This window comes from Choloepus didactylus, chromosome 11, assembly GCF_015220235.1.
Source record: "Choloepus didactylus isolate mChoDid1 chromosome 11, mChoDid1.pri, whole genome shotgun sequence".
NCBI lineage: Eukaryota > Metazoa > Chordata > Mammalia > Pilosa > Megalonychidae > Choloepus > Choloepus didactylus.
The window spans coordinates 84,980,785-84,996,502 of NC_051317.1; the positions used below are offsets into that span (position 1 = coordinate 84,980,785).

Genomic DNA, 15,718 nt, shown 5'->3' on the forward strand with positions numbered 1-15,718 from the left:
TAAAAAACCTTGAATCCTATTACAACACACTCTGGTAGTGTAAAGCACATCAGAATTCACTTACATCCAAATTTTCATGTAATCTTAGAAAAGATCTGAGGAGTAATTGCTTAAGAGATCAATGTTTCAATGTCTTCAATCTGTTATTAAAATGAAGGAAAAATCATTCAATTTGGCAATTCCAACTCATAACTCTTCATGCAAAACAAAAAATACTAGTGATAAAGAAAAAGTCATTCAATCAAATTCAAATTAACTTAAAATTGTGTGCCCACCTAGCACAGAACCAAAGCTACATGAAATCGTAACTGGCTCAACACTTTAATTCTGGACTTGTTTTGCATCATTTTTCTAAGACTGTTATAGAGTGAAGCATACTTTATTTGGCATTGATACCAGGATTAGCACAGGAAGAGAGTGTGGGGAGAGCCCTTCTTCCTTCAGGATAAAACCCTTGCAGAATGCTCTCCCACTCTCATCCTCTCTCCATTGAATTCCATTCATTGATCCCAATAGATTTTCATTTTGCTGCCCTCCCTGTGAGGCATGACCTGTCATATTTCAATAAACAAGACCTTCATCTGAAAGAAATGCCCAAATTCCTAGTAGAAGATGTCACACATTCTCATCATTCTCATTCACAGACCCGTGAACTCAGAGATACATATTTTCAGAGACCTATAACTCCAATGAAGAGCTGAGCTTCTGGAAGATCTCCTGGAAATTAGTATCTTATGACCCATCATCCATCATTAGTTCTTATAAATACCATTATGTTTATAAAGAGTATAAAATTGAATTCCATAGCAAGATAAAGAAACAGACACAATTCTAGAATGACACCTAACATTTCTGAAATAATAAAAATAAATATACCTCTTTCAATTTCAGAGAAATTAAGTGTTTAATAAAATTTACATGTGCAACAGGAAAGTACAGAAAATTACTGGGATGTGTATTCAACATCCAGTATTAGTTTAGATTGAGGATACCTCTCAGCTGTGTGCTGATTTCATTATGGTATTTAAGGCATCTGATGGTTGCAATGATTAGAAGTATTCTGGTTTGTTTCAGATGTTTGTTCAGGTACTTTAAACAGCTAGCTCTGATAAACCCTGGACAAAAATTGCAACTATAATAATAGTCATATTAGCTTTCCAGGGCTGCTGTAACATAGTAGCACAAACTAGTTGGCTTAAACAATAGGAATTTATTGTCACACAGTTTTGGAGGCTAGGAATCTGAAATCAAGGTGTTGGCAAGGCTCATGCTTTCTCTGAAGTCTGTGGCATTCTGGCAATCCATAGCTCAATCTCTGCATCTGTCACATGGCCATCTCTCTCCACATCTCTCCTCTGCTTATAAGGATGCCAGTCATATGGGATTAAGGCCCACCCTGATTCATTTAGCCTCACCTTAACTTATGATGTCTTCAAAGATCCTGTTTACAAATAGGTTCCCATTCGCAGGACCCGGGGTTAGGACTTGAGCATGTCTTTGTGCAGGACGTGATTCAATCCATAACAGAAGCAATAATAGCTAATACATAATAGTGCACTCACTCTGAAATGGCACAAGCATTATTCTAAACACTTCACACATATTGACTCATTCAGTCTTCCAACAACTGTACTTTTACTCTCTCCATTTTGCGATGGAGGAAATTGAGGCAACTGTTCATTTACTGTGTCAAAATCAGCATAGAAATCTTCTGAGAACTTGGTTTTAAAAAATGCAGTCTCTGACCACCTTCACACCCCATTTTGATTCAACAAAGTTGGTTTGGGGTAGAAGACCAAAAATCTACAATGTTTCCTGCTCCTCTGGTCATTCTTAAGTGATCTGAGGACCAAGCTTTGAAAACACTGCTTTAGGCTACACTATTGCCAAGAATATTCCCATTCACCTTCATCACCTCTATGGTGAAGTTCGGGCCATTGAATTCATTTGTTGTCATGTTTCTGAACATTCTGTTTCCTTTAATTTCAGAGTAAGAATATTTATTTGGATTTCAGTGAACCTGATTCTCTATACTACCTCATGTTAAATTTAACAATAACAAGTATGTTGAAATGTTTATACCTTAATTATGTATGCTTGAATCAAGCTGTAGCACTGTCTTAGAGAAGCTTTTTTTTTTAAACAGTGAGCCTACCACAGGCTGGTGAACATATACTTTGACTTTTTTTTTTAATGTATCTTTTTACTGTGAACTTTAGCATATATACATAACAGTGATAATTTTCAAGGTACGATTCAACAAGTAGCCAAAGAACAAATTTCAAAGAATGTCATGGGTCACAGTTCCACAACTTCAGCTATTTCCATTATTGTAAAATATAATATACATACAGAAAGGTGTTAACTTTTGATGTACAACTCAATAAGCAGTTATATGGGTACTTTCAAAAATTGTTATGAGTAACAGTTCCACAGTTTCAGTTCTTTATTACACAATATAGGGTATAATACAGAAAGGTGAAGACTTTCAAAGCACAATTCAACAAGTAGCTATAGAGCATATTTCAAAGGATGCTATAGGGTACAGTTCCCACCATGTCATCTACCTCCTTCCAGTATTGATATTTATATAAAGTTTCAGTATTCATAGACCTTTGTTTGACATTAAAAACACACTAAAAGGGAAATTCTTCAGAATCCTTCCTATAAAAGATGTCTACTTAAGTAAGATTACATCTCTCAAAGTCATATCTGAGAAATTCAGAAGTCCCCAAAGAATGTGCAGTCTTATTGCCATTCAAAAGCACATAAAATACCATTGATTTCTTCAGGACCCTCATAAGAAAGAGATTCTTTGACTTCCCTGGCAGAACTATAAGCTCAGAATAACATCCATGCTTTAAGAATAGAGGCTATTCTTGAAATCATTATTGACTAAACAAACATTTCATTTTCTTATTTCCTCAAATATAAAGAATGGTTTTATACAGAGAAAGGGGAAATAAAGCATTGCTTTCTGCCTCCATGGTGATAGTCTCCTTGGCTTTCAAGACAGATTGAAAATGTCTTTCAAATTCTAGTAAGTTGAAGAGGTATAAAAGATGATAAAATAAAAGCATATTTATCAGACTTTGGGGAGAAAACATTTTTTTTTTGGAAAAGGTTCTGATTGATGTTCTTGATAGTCATTTAAACTGAAGTAAAATAAAGGCACCTGCTCTCTATTCTTCGAACTACAACCTATCACTTTTGGAATTTAAAAAAAGGTACTCTCCTATCTCTTCTCACATGGGGAAATGTGTGTGTTGGGGGGGGCGGGTCATGTCATGGCTGGAATTACTGAATGATCTTTTGGGTTATGTCATGGACCAAAATAGTCTCTACCCAAGGGCAATGGTATCTTTCTATACATTGCTGGTAAATATTTAGGTTAACCAACCATCCCCTCAACGGAGAAAATTCTGATTTGAACAGTTTGCCAAATTCTGTGGTGTAAATACTCTCTCCATGTCTGAATTTAAGCTATCAATGAGACAACATTAAAGGTGGAGTTGGGAAGAGATGTCAGCAGCACACCCCCATTGTTCATATTTCCACCACACAGATACAGTAGTTTTAAATGAATAACCTCAAGAGCATAGGTAACAGTCGAATGCAGCAAAATAATTAGAAAGTAGTGGTTTTTGTGTATTGATTACCTTTGGTTTTAATATAATTTATTTAAATGCAGGTTTATAGAATTTAATAATGGCTCAGCCACTCGCTCCCCAAATCCCTAAAATGTAATGGTTAATTCCCATGAGCTGGTGCCAGCTGGCTGCAGGGTATGATTATATGTATTTCACTTTAAGCAACCCATCCATGCACTGATTCATTTTTGTACACAGCCACTTATGAATGAAATTACAATATAATTTATTTCTGTAGAAAGCTTTACTCTATGAATATAAATTAAGGTTTAATTAATACAGTTCAATAGCTACATCATTTTACAGAATGATAGCACTATACAATTTCCATGATGAGAGACTTTAGAGGTCATTTGATCTAACCTTCTCTAGGATTTGCCATGAAGACTATTGCAGGTGTCATACTTAACTCATTTCCTGCTCCACAACTACGACTTCATACAAGGAGCCAAAACTCCTCTGTCTACTGCCTCATGGATATCCATAACTTTATGTCACTGACACTACCTATTTTTTTTAATAGCAACTCCCAGCCAGCATCCAGCATGCCATCTCAGTGGTCTTCTCATTACCTTCTGTGAATCCATGTTTATTCTTCCTTCTGAAGCTGTTTCTTCAGCTCTGTCATGCATTCATTTATTTACATTTCTCAGTGTTTCTTTTAAGACAGTGGTAGATTATATACATGCTTGTTACAAATGCTCATTTCCATTACAGAATCAGAATAAAAGTCTCTTGCTTTTAAAACAAGGTCCTTGGGTGATTGCTAGGTCTCTGAAATTTCAAGATTAACTGATTTACTAAGTATTAACTATATGTTAGGGTGAGAATAAGAAAACACTAAATATAAGACCTAGTAGTTTAGTAGAGATAGAACCACAAACAGTTAAACTCAATGTGTTAAGGGCTACAGCCTAATAGTATATATAATAGAATCAGCATTCAAGAGAGAATGAAGAACAGTAATCAGAAAAGGGAGACTTCACAAAAGAAAAGGGCTAAGCCAGGTGTTGGAGAAAATTGTTCTGTTTTGCTGGTTCATGCTTACAGCCAAGAGTAGCTGAAGGTGAGTTGCACAGAGCCTAAATAATGTCCTTGATGAGTCCAGATTTACTTCTCTAGGATAGAATTTCCATTTTAGTTTGACAAAAACCACGTGGGCTCTATATAAATGCAGATTGCCAAGCCTTGTATTTTTGTACTAGAGACTCTGGTTAGGCAGGATGGAGAAAAGGTAGGATATCAGCAGTTTTCACCTAGAAGAACTACTGCTCTAAGAGTGATGGCTTTAGAAGGGGTAGTATTAATTTCAGATTTAAGTTTTTAACTATTTCTAAATTCTACCTATTTTTCTCGGTGTAGTTAAAAATTCAGCACTCAGTGAATCTCATCTGATTATTACAGACCACATTGCTCTCCTCTTTCTTTTATATGTAATTGTACTTGGAGTTGGAATTATAGTTACTTATTCCCTATGTTATTCCTTTTCTTCTAATGTCAACCCTTACGAGTAGAAGCTATGGCTCATCTCACTAGATCCCTCACATTCCCTAATGCAAACAAAGGCACAGAACAATACAACAAATATCTGCAGATTAATAAGTTCTGTGGCTGCTCAGTACCTAATTATGTTTTTTGGGCAGATTAACAGGAATTTAATAATAGAAGCTAACATTTAATGAGCACTTATTTTGTGTTGGGCACTACTGGAAATACTTGACATGTTTAACTCTTTTAACCCACTCCACAATCTTCTGAGGTAGGTATGTTAAAATCTCCATTTTACAGATGAGGAAACTGAGGTGCCCCTTGATACCAGGCTATACCACTTCTCCCTACTCTACCCCACTACAAATGCTTTTTAAATGATGAACTTACAACAGGAAGCTATAACAAAATATATTCAGGTGCCATGATTCTTAAAACCAATTAGGGTGGAATCTTCCATAAAAAGATGCCTTGCAGTTATAAGGCAGTCTAAAATATTATAAAATTTTACAGCTGAAATCTGCATCTGCCAGCCATGCATCACTGACTCCCACCTAGGCTGTTGATTAAAAATCTCCTCCGCACCTTCACATCTCCAAGGCAAGTCACACATCAGCAGAGGTGCATTGATGGGTGCAGCAGCAGAAGCAACAACATAGCCTCAAATCTGTGACAAGCCTAGACTTTGACAGTCTAGTGAGGGGGTGTGTGCCCTGAATAGTAACCAAATATGTCACGATCTTTGTTCCCAAATACTTGCTCCCTTTTGGATAACGGAACAGCAGAAAACACTGTTTTGGACAATAGAATATGTTCTAAAACCCCCATATCCTATAATTAGCCTTCACTCAATCTACTGCTGAAATAAAATGCTAATAAGGCAAGAAAGCGTGACTCTAGGACAATGCCAGAAAATGGCCTTTATTTCTCTTCTTTTGATGTAAGATGCTTTTGATCATATCAATGAATGAGAAATGTAGAAGTCTGTAAAACAAAATTTAAATTACATCCATGTTGAAAGATAACCTGAATTTAAAAGGATAATTTAGGGTGAAAAAAAAAAAAATCAAAGCGCATTACAAGTAAAAGTCTAATCTTTTTGAACTTGATTTAAAAAAATCTTGAATCTTTAAAAATATTAATTGTTACATATTTTCCACTTTTGCTAATTTTTTTTCCCAACTCTATCCCTATGTATGTTCCCATGATAGTTTTATTTATCTTGGACTTCTTGCTTCTCTAAAGGTTGTATTTGGGTGCTGGATGCTATCTACCAGAAATCCAAGGATAAAAGAATAAGCCCTCTTAGGATATATTAAATATGCCTTATTGGTATTCATAACTATCTCTTACACAGTTACTAATTAGTATAAAGGACTCACAGGAGAGATCTATAATAATTTTATATATTTAATATCTAAGCTTCTTATTGCCCAGGACACTGTTGGCACTTTACTAGAATCTAATTGAGAACAGTATAATCCTATATATTCAAAGCTCTGTGCTTTTGAAAGTACATAGTAGGAATTCCACATATACATGGAATGAATGTCCTTGCCCCCTTTTAGTTGCTTTGTGCTTCTGGAAGTTCAAGGAGTGAATATGAATGCTGTTTTGATTTTTCGCAATTGCTGCACTGTTACATAGTCATATTTAAAATTCTCTTAAAAACTAATAATCTTTATAAATTGCTTTCAAAGTGGATCAGGATCTGACCTAGCACTGTGTCAAATACAGAAAGCACTGATGTTGCATCAAAGAAAAGACAATTTTTCATCCCACAGACGGTAGCTTGTTGGGTGGGAGAATAGGAAAAGTGGCGCTGCATATACCTTCATTTTCCTCCATGTCAGAGCGGATACCTTTCAAACACAAGCATACATGGAGTTTCCTGGGGCTGCCAAATTCCAAAATTTAAGCAAGGAAGTAATAAGGAAATATGGACTTAAATCTCCTGGGTCCTCTGGTTGGCCCATGACCAGTTGTGTGAGCATGGATAACGAAGCATGTCTTCTGATCCATACTAGAAAAAGAGAATAAAAACCTCATAGAAAGTTGTGAAGACTAAATGAGATATTGCACACAAATCATTTAACACAGAGCCTAGCACAGAGTAAGTACACAATAAATATGGGCTATTATTATTTTTTCTATTTTTATTTTTATTAATTTGGATAAGTGTAGATATGGCAACCTCATAAAAAGGAAAACAGAAATTGTGATGTGTGAGACTTATCATTTACATATATACAAGGAGTTTTGTTTCAGAAAGGAAAATAAATGTATGTTTCCATTGCCATTTTCAGGAATGACAATGAGTGTATCTGGGCAATATTGTTTATACCTGGCTCATAGCAGATACACTGTAATTAAAATACCCACATGGGTTTTCACTGTGAAAAATATTTGAATATTTCCTTTGGAGATGCATTTTGAGACCTACTTGGGTAATCGTTCAAAATAATATTGTATGCATTTGACTGACAGCTGGGTTTGAAAAGGTACTTGCAGTTGATAGCAGACGCCACTGATTAACTTTTCTCCTTGAAGTTAGCTGCATTAGGTAATTTTATCCAGGGAAAAGAGAAGCTAAAATCCAGGTCATAGAGCATTCAGTCTTTGTTATTTTTTGATTGTTTGTTTTGCTTTGTTTTACATTTACTTTTTTTCTTCTTCCCCTGATGGAGCAAAAAATCATGGGCTTAAAGGGAAGCAGAAATGGCTATGTTTTTTAAAATTCCTTTTATTCCTACATGCAGAAAGGAAAGATTGAGGGATGAGGATATCAGAGACACCAATAGTTGGTGATTATCCTGAAACTTAGAAGACCTATCTGAAGATCATTCCAGAGCAGGATCTTTTCTGGGGTTCATAGCTAATTAACCATTGGAATCCTAGAGGGAACAGGCTGGGGTATTACAATCCTCTAATTATTGAAGTCTATATTCAGAAGAGCCCAAAATTGTTAGCTACTTCAAGGTCATTTATTTGGACACCAGAGTCCTAAAGAATGTAAAATCCCAGGATCATTTCATCAGGATTTCAAAATCTTCCTCTCTTATGGAGAGAGGAAAGATAATTTTAACAAGACTAGAAACAGGATAGGTGTTGGTTAGAAAGTAAATGTTTTTATCTACTTAAGTATGCAAATTAGGTAGCCTCCATGCCATTATATGCTCTCCTTGACTGGAACACAAGTATCCTCACTTCTCTAGCTCTTTTTCTCTTGCAGTGGATGGGGGTGCACCATTAGATGAGGACACAATGAAATGGCAGGCACATCATAACACTTGTCAAGTTGGGGATAGTTTTGGAGGTATCTGAATGACAAGTATTGCTTGAAATACCTGCATAAACATGCCATACTCCCAAAACTATGTTTTGTTTTTTTCTAAAGCCCAACTAAAATAGAACTATACATAAAAAGTATATTAAAATACCTCTTATGAAGTGGAATTTAAAAATCAGAGTCAAACAGACTTTCATGGAGCCCTGGATCTTTTTCTTTTTCTTTTTTTTTTTTTTACTAGTTTTGTCACATTGGACAAGTTACTTAACACTTAACATTCTGGAACCTCATCCAAAGAAAGAACTGGGCATAATAAAAGCTGTCATAAAATATTTTAATGGTAGACAATCTGACCACCTCTCCCAGATTCTTACCCCACTGTCCTTCCTTCCTCACCATCACCTTTGCATACATTGTCCCTTGGATTTCCCTTCTCCTCTGGTTTGCCTGAAGAGATGAATGCCCACTTACACATCACCTCCCCAGACAGAGCTGCTCAGTTCCTCTCCTCAGGCACTAAGGACAAATCTCATTTGGACTTTGGTTTTGCCCCCTCCACAGTACTTTGCAATCACTTCTTTCTCTGAGTTTTGTCCCTACTTTAATGTGAGGGCTTGTCCATACTGCATGCATCTTCTAATTCACCTACGCACCATGTCTACCACATGTAGGCACTGTAGATGCTCAGTGAACATTTGTTGAATGTTTTAAGAGAACAGCAAAAACCCTTGAAATGGTAAGAATCAAGAGTAAGCAAAACAGTAGGAAGATATTCTGGAGGAGTTACATTCACTGTCCAAAAAAGGAGATATATCACTTGGGAGAGAGCTGAGAAGCTCTTTTGGTCAGCTTGCAAATATGATGATGATGATCAGTGGAATACATTGCATGTAAAATTGATTTATAGCCCTGGTTCTCTATAAATGCTAACAGTAAGTCTAATTCTAAATTTTATTTAAACAAGAAGTTAGCCTTAAAATATTAAGTGATTTAATTTATAGCTTTAATAATTATACAACTGTTTTGCATTGGGATCTCTTGGATTTAGGAACAATTAGAATCCTAAGGGTTTTATTTAAATAAACAGTTTACATGAACATCAAGGTTAGTTGTTTTTTCACTAGGATCAGGTCTCTAAAAAAGAACTTTATTTGGAACGAGGTAGACTTTGATATGACTCTATTTCCAATCCACTACTATGTGACCCTGACCAAGTTAGTAAACTTCTCTTAATCTCAACTTCACCATAAAATGGTTGATAAGAATACCCCAAGGGCTGCCGCTATGGGGCTGAAATGAAATAACACATAACCAAGCACCTAGCACCATGCCTGGCACTCAGACACTCACTGTTAGTTCTCTCTCCCTTCCCATCCCACCACTGCTCCCCAACACCACAATTTTTTCTCTAAAATTGATGTTTTCTGCAATAAACATTTAGTAAGTTAAATGTTGTCAGATATTAAATACTTCTTGGGAAGGTAGTATTTTCCCGACATGACTTGATTTTTTTAAAATGGGTTTCAGAAAATAGATCATTTTTGAATTTACTAATTATGTATTCCTCTTACCCCACTTTTGTATGGTGAAAGTGCATATAACTACATTGTCAAAAGCATACAACTTACCCATGTACCAACTTAACATCATTTGAGATATAGATTCAATGCCATTGCAACTTCAGCTAAAGGAGTAAAATCTTCATAATTAAACAATATAACGTTTTAGCAATATGAAGATTCAATTTCACTCTTATCATTCACAAAAACACATACACTCGTTCATGCATACATGTCGAATATGGGAGATTGTTTTTTATCACCATAGAATTTCACACCTATTAATCAATTAATTCTACAGATATATTGAGTGCCTGCTATGTGCCAGGCCCTGTGCTAAGAACTGGTATACAAAGATGGAACAAGAGACACTCCTATCCTCGAGAAACCCACAGTTCAATAGAAAATAAAGATAAAACATAAGGCAAGTAATAAAATGTGATAAAATGCCATGATGGGGGCCTGAGATTATAAGTCACATCATATTAAAAGCACTTCTCATACTTTAGAACTGTTCTTTCCTAAAACCATCTTTACTGACTTTACCCAGATTAATCCCATGATTGCCTCTTGTATTTTAACTTTAGAGAGACTCACTTAAGATCATCTAAGACAGAACAAAATTTTCAACCTTAAGGTCAAATATGCCAACAATGTTAGAAGCAAAAAACAAAACCTAATTCCCAATTCTCAGCTTCCATCAATTTAAATGGAAATAGACAGCTGGTTCAGCATCTGCTAATTTCTTAAAATTGGAAATAGATTCTCCCAGCAATATGCCTCAGGGAAAAAAAAATGTATGGGCTTGTTTATTCACTTATATTAGAAGGAAGTTTCCAGCTGATGTTTGACTACACTCCTGAAGAAAAGGAAAAAAAAAAAAAGACTATAATGAGAACACTATGATGACTTTTTCCACAGGAGCAAAGATTATTTGGGATTCCTGTGTATACCCAAGTCTGAGAACTTGTTCAAATCAGTGGTTAAAACATAAACAAAAAAATAAACAAAAATTTAAAAAATTAAAGAGTAAAATTAAGGACGAAAGATGTTAGGATGGATGGGATCATTGAAGTAGCTACTAGCTCTGGGTAAGCAGAGCACAGGTTTAGAGTCTGTCTTCATTTGTCAAGGTTGCTATGACAAACACCATACAATGGCTTGACTTAACAACAGGAATTCATTGTCTCATGGCTTTGGAGGCTAAAAGTTCAACATCAAGGTATTGGCAGGGCTTGCTTTCTCCTGGGGTCTGTAAGCATTCTGGCAAACCTGTCACAAGGAATCTCTCTCCTTGTATCTGCTTGTCTGACTTCTACTGTTGTCTGCCTTCTACTGACTTCTGTGTCTGAATTTCCTTTGCTTTTAAGGACTTCAGCTATATGGATTAAGGACCACCCTGATTCAACTTGGCCTCTTCTGGACAGGTTCTTCGAATTTCCTATTCACAAAATGAGTTTGCACCTTAACTAGTAACAACACATTCAAAGGTCCTATTTACAAATGGGTTTACACCCATAGGAATGCAGATTAAAATGTAAACATGTCTTTTGTGAGGTGTATGATTCAATCCTCAACAGGATCCAACAGCCTGTTTAAAATCCTGGCTCTGATGACTATGAGTTATGTGATCTTGGGGAAGTTTCTTAACCACTCTGAAGCTTAGTTTACTCATCAGAACTAAGCAAGACCTAATCATTGAGTTGCTTGAGAATTTAGAGAATAGTGTTGCCAAAAGTCTGATCTATAGTAGGCTCTCAATACTCAGAAGCTAATAATAATAATAGCAAGAATATTATTATCACTATATACTGGCACTTGCAGATCTTATTTCATGCAAACCTTAGTGGGCACCCTCATTACCCCCATTTGACAGATGAAGAAATTGAGGTGTAGCCGCATTAAATACCTTGCCTAAGGTACACAAATTGGAAGAGATGGAATCAGAACTTGAGCCCAGATCTATGTTGACTCTGAAGATCATGTTTTCAACAAATATACTCTTAACTTCCTTTTCTGCTTGCCTAATGTAACCTAAAGGATCTTTGACTTGATTCAAAAGTTAAATCTCTGCAGGGTGTTTCCCCAGGCAGGCCCAAACAAGTAAACTTTCCACCATGTTGTTTCTCTTTCGCTTTTTCCTATTTCAGGGTATTTAAATGCATTGTATTGAAAAGCTTTCAACTGAACTTAGTGATGCACAAATGGGGCTGGTCTTTCTCCACATGGCAGCTCAGATTGTTACCTTGCTCTTGGTGTCACTGTGAGCTGTACTTCCCTGAATGGTTTGGCCCATTGATGTCCCACTAAGTATTGTAGACATAGTTTCAGACCCTACATTGACAATTACTGATGATGTTAAGAGTATCAAAATTATTGTAGAGAGAATACAGATTGCCTGTGATAAATGCAGTACAGCATATATACAATTGGGTTTGAATGTTTGTCCTCTCCATATCCTCTATAGTTAGTAAAATGCAACTAATCACTTTCATTTAATTTGTTCTCCCACTCCAATATTAGTGGAATAAGACTTAAAATGGATGGCTGTAGTATTTTTATTTGCTTGTGGAAATAAATATAGTTTAGTTGTTACAAATATATAAATACATATACACCTATTATATATATGTAATATATACATACACATACATCTATATTTTGAGAACTGTGAAAATCACAAAACACTTTACTTTTCTAGATAAGATGCCCACATCCTATTCTTATAATATACATGGTTACCAGACTGTATTCGTGTGAAGGCATTCAGAAAATATTCCTCAGAAAATTTTATCCTATCCCCACATAACCCAAGATGTTTATAACAGTTTCACAAATGCCATACCTTGTAGTCTTATATTTATGAAGAAATGGTTGCCACCCTGTTTTTAAATGAAAGAGAGTAATAGAATGATCAAGACAGGGATCATTCTCAACAGGTTAATTTAGGAAGCACTTTGTTCTGATACATGGCTATTGTTTACTAGATTAGGTGATTTTAATCAATAGGTCTTTCAATTCATGTTTTTCCTTGTTAACCACATCCAGCTTTCCGAAAACTTAAAGCTGGAAGAACCTGAAACTTTAATAAGCATCTATTCCAACAGATCCTAACCCCCAAAGTCTCTCCTTGGGAGAAATAGGGACAGATTCATATATTTTTCATTAAGCTACATTTATCCAATTAAGGAAGTGTCCTTTACTCCGAAATGATCTTACCACTTTGTAAAATTTAAAATATTCATGATTTTATGAAATGCTAAGAATGGAGAGTAGGATATTCTTTTGAATGCCTTCACTTGATAAGAAGTAGGCAAACATATGTCACCATATTTTTAAACAATCAGCATTTAAAAATGCAAGGTCTGGAGTCACTGATCCATACCACATAAATTTACTAATGGAATCACTAATACAGTGACTTATGTATTTTTTGTTTGTTTGTTTAGTATGTTGTAATTAACTTCAGACCAGGAAAATGCATATGAAGGTGGATCTCGAAAACCCAGGAAAATACATATGAAGGTGGATCTTGAAAACCCAATCAGCTCATCTATATTTATCTCCCATTCTTTAGAGGAATATCTATATGTCTATCTTTTGTTTCCATCTATAATCCTAGCAATATTTAAATCTAGCTGTATAATCAAAGTGAACTGAGAAGTATTTGGACACTTACATTTGTGTAGATACATTACACTGCACTGATACAATTTTAATAGGAAAAGCACAAAAGGAGTCATTCTTTAGGAAAAAGGAGTCACTATTCAATTAACATTTTAGCATCTTGCAGAGTCCATAGAAAAGTGATAAATCTGGAGTAAACAGAAAAACATAATGAATGATCTGAGAAGGAGAAATGGCATCAAATGCTAATTAATGCATTTTCAGGTCATTATCATAACACTGACGGAGTTGGGAAAAAAAAACAAAAAAAACAAAAAACCCACAGTAATAGCACCAGCCAGATCATTTGAGAGCTTATTGCAATATAGCTCAAAATGAATACTGTAAAATCACTGACACTAAATTATTATTTTTATTTCAATTCTACAGGTATAATAGAGTACTGAGAAAGCTGAAAGCACATAATGATCATTAATTAGTTGTTCTCATCACATTCAGTTTGGAGAATGCCTACAATACCCTTGGGAGAAACTACTCATTGAAAGAAGAGATTACATGTCTGAAAAGGGGGAAATAAGGCTTGGGTTCCATTTTTATGTAAGTTTTTTTTTTTTTTTTAAATCTCTCTCTCTCTCTCTCTCTGTCTCTTAAAGTTAAAAATTAATCCCTGAGTGTACTGATACAACCATTTTGGAAAACTGGCATTATCTACCAAAGCTAAATTTACTCATATCCTACAAACCAGCAATTTTACTTCTAGCTATATACTCAACAGAAATGTGTATATATTGCAACCAAAAGACATGCGCTAGAATGTTTATAACAGGAGTATAGGTAAAAACCCCAAATCTATAAACTACCTACAGGGGAGTGTCCTCCCTTGCTTCTTCCTAGCTTCTGGCAGTTTGCTGGCAATCCTCAGCATTCCTTAGCTTGCAGTTGTAGCACTTCAATCCCTGCCTCCATTGACACATGGTGTGCTCCCCAATGTCTTATTCTGTGTCCCAAATTCCTTCTTCTTAAAGAACATCAGTCATATTGGATTAGGACCCACCCTCACCCAGTTGGGCCTCATCTTAACTAATCACATCTTCAGAGACCCTATTTCCAAATAAGGTCACATTCACAGAACCAGGGATTAGAACTTAAACATGTCATTTTGGGGGACACTATTCAACATATAGGACCATGTATTAAAAATGGCAAAGCTGCCACCAGCCTAGTCCCTGAATGATTAAGTAGAGGATGGAAAGACCTGATCTTCTTGTGTTTGAGCTATATATTGTTGTTACAAGCACTAAACTTCCCCAAATAATATAAACTGTTAATGTATCTTGGGGTCCCACAATGAAATTCATAAATTACTATTTTTAAGGGTAGAAAATAAAAGGAGAACTCCTTGTGGAATGAACAGCCACATAGTAGAATAACTAAGAGATGCTTTGCAGCGTTTTTCTAGATTCTAGTCTGTTCATGGCCTGCCATGAGTAAAACGGGATTCTCTCTAGTAATGACCAGTAACTACATACCCTTTCAGACATGATGGGGAATAATGGCCAGATTCTCAAATATTTGAGGAAAAAAGGAATAGTCACCTTGTTAGCATAAACATAAGCAAAGCTTATGAAAAGAAATTTTACCTCTTCAGATGAGAGATAAAAAAACATTCAGTTTTACATTCTCTTCAGATTAACTTACAATGTCACTCTCAACTTCTCTGGACATGGAAGTCATGCCATGAGACCGATTCATTATACCCTGTGAGGCCAATTCTAAGGTCAGACACCCTCATAATGCAGTCTTTTGTACCCAATTTCAGCTAACGCCCTCTGATAGAAGCTTATTGCAAGCCCTTAGACGGCTAGATCAAGAATCATCTTCAAACTCCTGGCCCATAAGAAGCTCTCCACATACTATGGAATGAGCAGATTCTAAGACAGCCCACAGTTACAGTGAACCTTGCTCTCGTGTGATACTTCCCAATCCCAGCAGAACCAGTAATATCATTCATTTTCAGCCAGAAAGCTCTAGGAATGCACAAGATGGAGAGGGGAGGAGAAAAGCCAAAATCTCTGTCACAGAGAACAGAAACAGAGGAAGAAGCA

General features: G+C 35.7%; 1 protein-coding gene across 10 annotated transcripts in view; it reads right to left on the reverse strand.

Annotated features, from left to right (window-relative positions):
* Positions 1-15,718, reverse strand: part of PDE4D (phosphodiesterase 4D) — a 1,663,062-nt gene that overhangs the window by 761,860 nt on the left and 885,484 nt on the right. Inside the window, exon 1 of one of the 10 annotated variants that reach the window (XM_037799060.1) lies at positions 6,971-6,994. The exons of the other annotated variants lie outside the window; for them this stretch is intronic. The gene's annotated coding sequence lies outside the window, so the exon portion shown is untranslated. Of the gene's footprint in view, positions 1-6,970; positions 6,995-15,718 lie in introns of those variants that run through there. 10 annotated transcript variants of the gene reach the window in all.